Source organism: Aegilops tauschii, chromosome 2 (assembly GCF_002575655.3).
Source record: "Aegilops tauschii subsp. strangulata cultivar AL8/78 chromosome 2, Aet v6.0, whole genome shotgun sequence".
NCBI classification, from domain to species: Eukaryota; Viridiplantae; Streptophyta; class Magnoliopsida; order Poales; family Poaceae; genus Aegilops; species Aegilops tauschii.
This window is the reverse complement of record NC_053036.3, coordinates 348,686,730-348,692,729: the sequence shown is the minus strand read 5'-3', so window position 1 is coordinate 348,692,729 and position 6,000 is coordinate 348,686,730.

Genomic DNA, 6,000 nt, shown 5'->3' with positions numbered 1-6,000 from the left:
GGGCGTTTCGGTTTCTCTGAGCCGGGGTGCCGCAGGCTGCCTTCTCAGCCGCGGCAAGGAGATTTTCCCTGGCCTCCAGCTGAGCCTTCTCCTTGGAGACGAGATCGGTGTGGGATGCCTGGGCCGCCTCCACCTCCTCCTTCAGCTTCTCCAGGCGACTGCACTCCATGGCCTGTTCCTCATCTGCCTGCTCTAGCTCAGCGCTGTGGTCGGTGAGCGTGGTCTCGCGGGTCTCCAGCTTCTCTTCCTGCTCCTTGAGCTGATGAGCGCGGGTGGCCTGCTCGTCGCGGAGAGCCTTCAGCTCGGCCTCCGCCACACGGCAGCGCTGCTCGGCGGCTGCTGCGTCGTTCAACGCCACGTCGCGAGCAGTCGCGGCCACGCCGTCCACCTCCTGCCCTCCTCGGCAGCGGCCTCGGCCTGGCCCCAGGCTGCCCTGACGGACGAGTCGGCCTGGAGCCACCCAGAGACCAGCCCCAGACACCCCGTCGTCATGCGTCGGTCGGCGCCCTGAAGATCGGCCCCGAGCCGGCCCAGTGCGGCGAAGGCATCCGCCAGAGCACCGTGCATGGTGGAGGAGCCGTGGCCCACCGGCGTGATGGGTTGGGAAGGAGACAGCACCGGCGCCTGCGCCAGCGAAGCAGCAGCAGCGAGGACGGCAGGGGGCTCCGGAGCCCTCGAACCCCCAGCTGGTGCGATGGGGACAGGCACCTCCGGAGTCAGCTCCACCACCAGAGGCTAGCACCGTCGTAGGAGGGCGCGAGGCGACCTCTTCCTCCCGCACCAGGGTCACCGTGGCCGCAGCGGGCCGCTTGGCCTCGGCGGTCCTGGCCTCCTCCTTCTTCCTCTTTGCGGCCAACGTCAGTCTGGCCATCCAGACGGGAATGCCTTGAGCATGGCATCAAGGACAGGAAGCAAAAGGTAAGGTGAGATACTTACTGGTCCTCAGCGATCTACGACCTCCTGCCCAGGAGCGCGCCTTCCCCGAGCTTCTTGGGCACAAGCTTCGCCGCATTCTCAGGAGCGGACGAGTGCGCGGCGGCCGGATCTGCGACCGTGGCAGCCGGAGGCAAGGTGGAGGCGTCGCCCCGCCCTTCTTCAGGGTCTCCTACTTCAGTTTCCTCCGGGGGGTGCCCCTGGACCTTGTGGCAACCCCGGTGGAGCGCGATGACCCATCGACCAGGTACGCGCCGGCGTCGTCATCTTCGGAGAGGGCGCGGAGGAGATCGTTCTGCCGCAGGGGAGAGGTCTCCCCCACCCCCTCCAAGGTCGCCTCCGAGTCCTCCTTCCCCTCCTCCTCGGAGGGCTCGCCGGAGGACGCCGACATCGGGGAGCTAGGGGCTGGGAAGGCTTCAGCGGTAAGAGCCCCCGCTCGTCGAAGGTGGGCATGGCGGCGGCGACCTTCTCTCCGTCGACACGGCGGCACAACAGGAGATAGGCCTCTGGGGGGCTGCCCTGGTCCTTCTCGAGCAAGGTGCGCATGGCCTTGCTTAGCTCCTCATTGGACAGGTCGTCCGGGCGCAGCCGGAGGTCATCTTCCGCGCCCTTGAAGCTCCACAGAGGGCACGAGTGCGCCTGGAGTGGAGCCAAGTGTTGCGTCAGGAACTCCTTGACGATCATGGCTCCTGTCAGCTTCTTTGCCTTCAGATCGGCCGTCATCTTCTCCAGCAACCGCTCCGCCCGGGGGTTGGTGAGCTTCTCGTGAGCCCACTGGTCCAGCTTCATCGGCAGCACGGTCGACAGCCCCAGCCGAGCGTGGGAGCGCCTGGCGTCCATAAAGATCCATTTGTGCCAGAAGTCCTCCACCTTCTTCCCGGCCCTCAAAATCGCGTTGTTGCCATGAGCCGCGACGAGGCAGATGCACCCAGAGCACTAGTTGCTACTCATCCGGAGGTAGAAGAAGTGGCGGAGCAGCGCGACGGAGGGCATCACCCCCACAAACGCTTCACAGTAGAAGGCGAAGATCGACACGAGGAGGACGGAGTTGGGATGAAGATGAAGGGCATGGGTCTGAGAATGGCCGAGGACGGCAAGGAAGAAATCTGAGAAAGGAGGGACAAGCTCAGCAAAGACGTTGTGCGGGAATAAGGGGTAAAAGGTTTCCCCCAAGGCTTCTGGCTTGGCGGAGCCGACTGGAGCGCCATCTCCCCTCCCTCATTGCCGCTGCTCGCCGTCAGGGGGAGCACGGTGGCAAGATGCTTCTCCTTAGTGATGGTGGACGCACTGAGGGTTGGCTCGAACCAAGAGGTAGGGCGCGCAGAAGGGGCGGCGGGCTTTGCTTTCTCCGAGGGCATCGGTGGCGAGCTCAGGGAAAGGTGCAGCACATCTGGAGGCACTCTGAGCAGGGAGAGAAGGGGATCTGAAGAAATACGGCGAGGAGGCAATGAATGCTTAGCGGCAGGCACCAACCTTTTTGTCAGCCCTGGACAGTTGCCGAGGCTATGTGGGGAAGCGAAGACACCCACGTCCCATCAAGCTCCACACGTCGACCGAGGCCGCAGGCGGCTGGGGCCCACGGCGCTTCGCCCTTGCCCCTTGGCTTTGCCTTGAAGCCAAGTCCGTGCGTGCCTTGGGCCCGGGGGCTACTGTCGGCGTTCTGGGAACGGGGGCGCCCAGACTTGCCTGTCTGCTGCCCGCGGCGTGGCTCCATCGACGGCCTGGTACAGCCCATCTTCTGCACCAACAACTCAAGACCCTCGCGAGGGGCCAAGCCTTGCGAGGCGGACGACGCCAAAACCTCCAGAAGGAGCGGCCACCTCGGGCTAGCTCCTGAGGAGCGGAGGTCTCTATGCAAGCCCTCACCTCGTGAGGTTTGGATGACGCAAGCCATGACGACCAAGCCCAGGTGGGCACCAGCGGGCGCCGCGCAGCAGTTTCCTCTTTGGTGCTAAAGAGGCAAGCGCAGGCACGGAGTCCCGAGGAATCAGCCAAACGTTTCCATTTCCATGCAACAAGACCAAGACCGTCAGGACAGAGGTCATCGCCGAGCCCACCACGTCGTCACGACCAGAGGCTCTGCAGGCGAAGACCACCTTTTGTCAGGATAGGATGTACTAGTTGTCTCCCTTCGAATTTGGCCATTGTGGGATCCCTTCCCGCCTTCATTTGGGAAGAGGACCAAGGCCACTATAAGTAGAGCAGCACCACCACCGTAGAGAGGGATCGGATCCATTCTATCCTCACCCTCACCAGCTCACCCGAGCACAAGAACACACCTCCTGAGGTTGTTCTCCCCACTTTACTATTTCATCCTCAGCCCACCTCGTGGCCAATCCACCACAAAGCAGGAGTAGGGTTTTACACCGCAAGGTGGCCCAAACCTGGGTAAACCGCCTTGTCCCCTTTCCTTCCCGTTCATCGAGCTAAGCCGTGGGATATATGAGTTGGCAGACTGGGGAGGTTGAGTTCTTCGCACGCACCCCAGAGTTCGAATCTATCAAGGGTCTGCGGAGCCCGGAATCCGACAGGGTTTGGCGTACCGCAAAATGGAGGAAACAGACGTCTTTTCGAGTGCCTACAGTCGGAACGGGGTCCTGTTGATCGGGAGGGGTGTGGCGTACCACAAAACAGAGGAAACGAACTTCTGTTTGGCTGCCTACGGTCGAAACAGGGTCCTGTTCATCCACCGTCTACTTCCTCGCTCCAGCCTCCATGGGCTACCGTTCATCCACCGTCGACTTCCTCCAGCCTCCACCAGCTACTGTTCATCCATCGTCGACTTCCTCCAGCCTCCACCATCTACTGTTCACCCAGCCTCCACCGGCTACTATTCATAGAGCCTCCATGCATGGGGTCCTTCATCCACCCCAACCGGCTGGGGTGCGGCGGCCTCCTCGGGGTCCTGTTCATCCAGCGGCAACCGCCTACTACAACGGGGTCCTGTTCATCCAACCCCCACCGGGAACTGTTTATCCACAGCCTCGACTCACCACGTCTCGACTCGTTCTAGGTATCACGCGCGCGGTAGCAACGGTCATTGTTCATCGAGAGGCAACCCAACACACTGGTTGGTCGCGTCTCGCACGTGGGCTCGATCAGCTTCAGTAAGCAGCAGCAGCGATCGATCGCTCGATCAGGTTCAGTTAGCAGGAGCAGCGAAGGAATCGCTCAGGTTCAGTTAACAGCCAAGTGATTGATCGCTACAGTGAAGGAAATATGCCCTAGAGGCAATAATAAAGTATTATTTATTTCCTTGTATCATGATAAATGTTTATTATTCATGCTAGAATTGTATTAACCGGAAACATAATACATGTGTGAATATATAGACAAACAGAGTGTCACTAGTATGCCTCTACTTGACTAGCTCATTAATCAAAGATGGTTATGTTTCCTAGCCATAGACATAAGTTGTCATTTGATTAACGAGATCACCTCATTAGGAGAATGACGTGATTGACTTGACCCATTCCGTTAGCTTAGCACTAGATCGTTTAGTATGTTGCTATTGCTTTCTTCATGACTTATACATGTTCCTATGACTATGAGATTATGCAACTCCCATTTACCGGAGGAACACTTTGTGTGCTACCAAACGTCACAACGTAAATGGGTGATTATAAAGGTGCTCTACAGGTGTCTCCAAAGGTACTTGTTGGGTTGGCGTATTTCGAGATTAGGATTTGTCACTCCAATTGTCGGAGAGGTATATCTGGGCCCACTCGGTAATGCACATCACTATAAGCCTTGCAAGCATTGTGACTAATGAGTTAGTTGCGGGATGATGTGTTACGGAACGAGTAAAGAGACTTGCCGGTAACGAGATTGAACTAGGTATCGAGATACCGACGATCAAATCTCGGGCAAGTAACATACCGGTGACAAAGGGAACAACGTATGTTGTTATGCGGTCTGACCGATAAAGATCTTCGTAGAATATGTGGGAGCCAATATGGGCATCCAGGTCCCGCTATTGGTTATTGACCGGAGACGTGTCTCGGTCATGTCTACATAGTTCTCGAACCCGTAGGGTCCGCACGCTTAACGTTACGATGACAGTTTTATTGAGTTTTGATGTACCGAAGGAGTTCGGAGTCCCGGATGAGATCGGGGATATGACGAGGAGTCTCGAAATGGTCGAGACATAAAAATCGATATATTGGACGACTATATTCGGACTTCGGAAAGGTTCCGAGTGATTCGGGTATTTTTCGGAGTACTCGAGAGTTACGGGAATTCGTATTGGGCCTTAATGGGCCATACGGGAAAGGAGAGAAAGGCCTCAAAAAGTGGCCGCACCCCTCCCCATGGTCTGGTCCGAATTGGACTAGGGAAGGGGGGCGCACCGTGCCTCATGGGCAAGATGACTAAAACGCCATTCTCCGGAACTATGGAGCGAGCAACAGATTTGTTGGAAATCATACATACAGATGTATGTGGCCCGATGAATATTGAGGCTCGTAGCAGGTATCATTTTTTTCTGACCTTCACAGATGATTTGAGCAGATATGGGTATATCTACTTGATAAAACACAAGTCTGAAACATTTGAAAAGTTCAAAGAATTTCAGAGTGAAGTGGAGAATCATCGTAACAAGAAAATAAAAGTTTCTACGATATGATCGCAGAGGTAAAATATTTGAGTTACGAGTTTGGCCTTCAGTTAAAACAAAGTGAAATAGTTTCACTACTCACGCCACCTGGAACACCACAGCATAATGGTGTGTCCGAACGTCATAACCGTACTTTATTGGATATAGTGCAATCTATGATGCCTCTTACCAATTTACCACTATCGTTTTGAGGTTATGCATTAGAGACAGCTACATTCACGTTAAATAGGACACCATCAAAATCCGTTGAGACGACGCCTTATGAACTGTGGTTTGGCAAGAAACCAAAGTTGTCGTTTTTTAAAGTTTGGGGTTGCGATGCTTATGTAAAAAAAGTTTTATCCTGATAAGCTCAAACCCAAATCGGAGAAATGTGTCTTCATAGGATACCCAAAGGAGACAGTTGGGTACACCTTCTATCACAGATCCAAAGGCAAGACATTCGTTGCTTA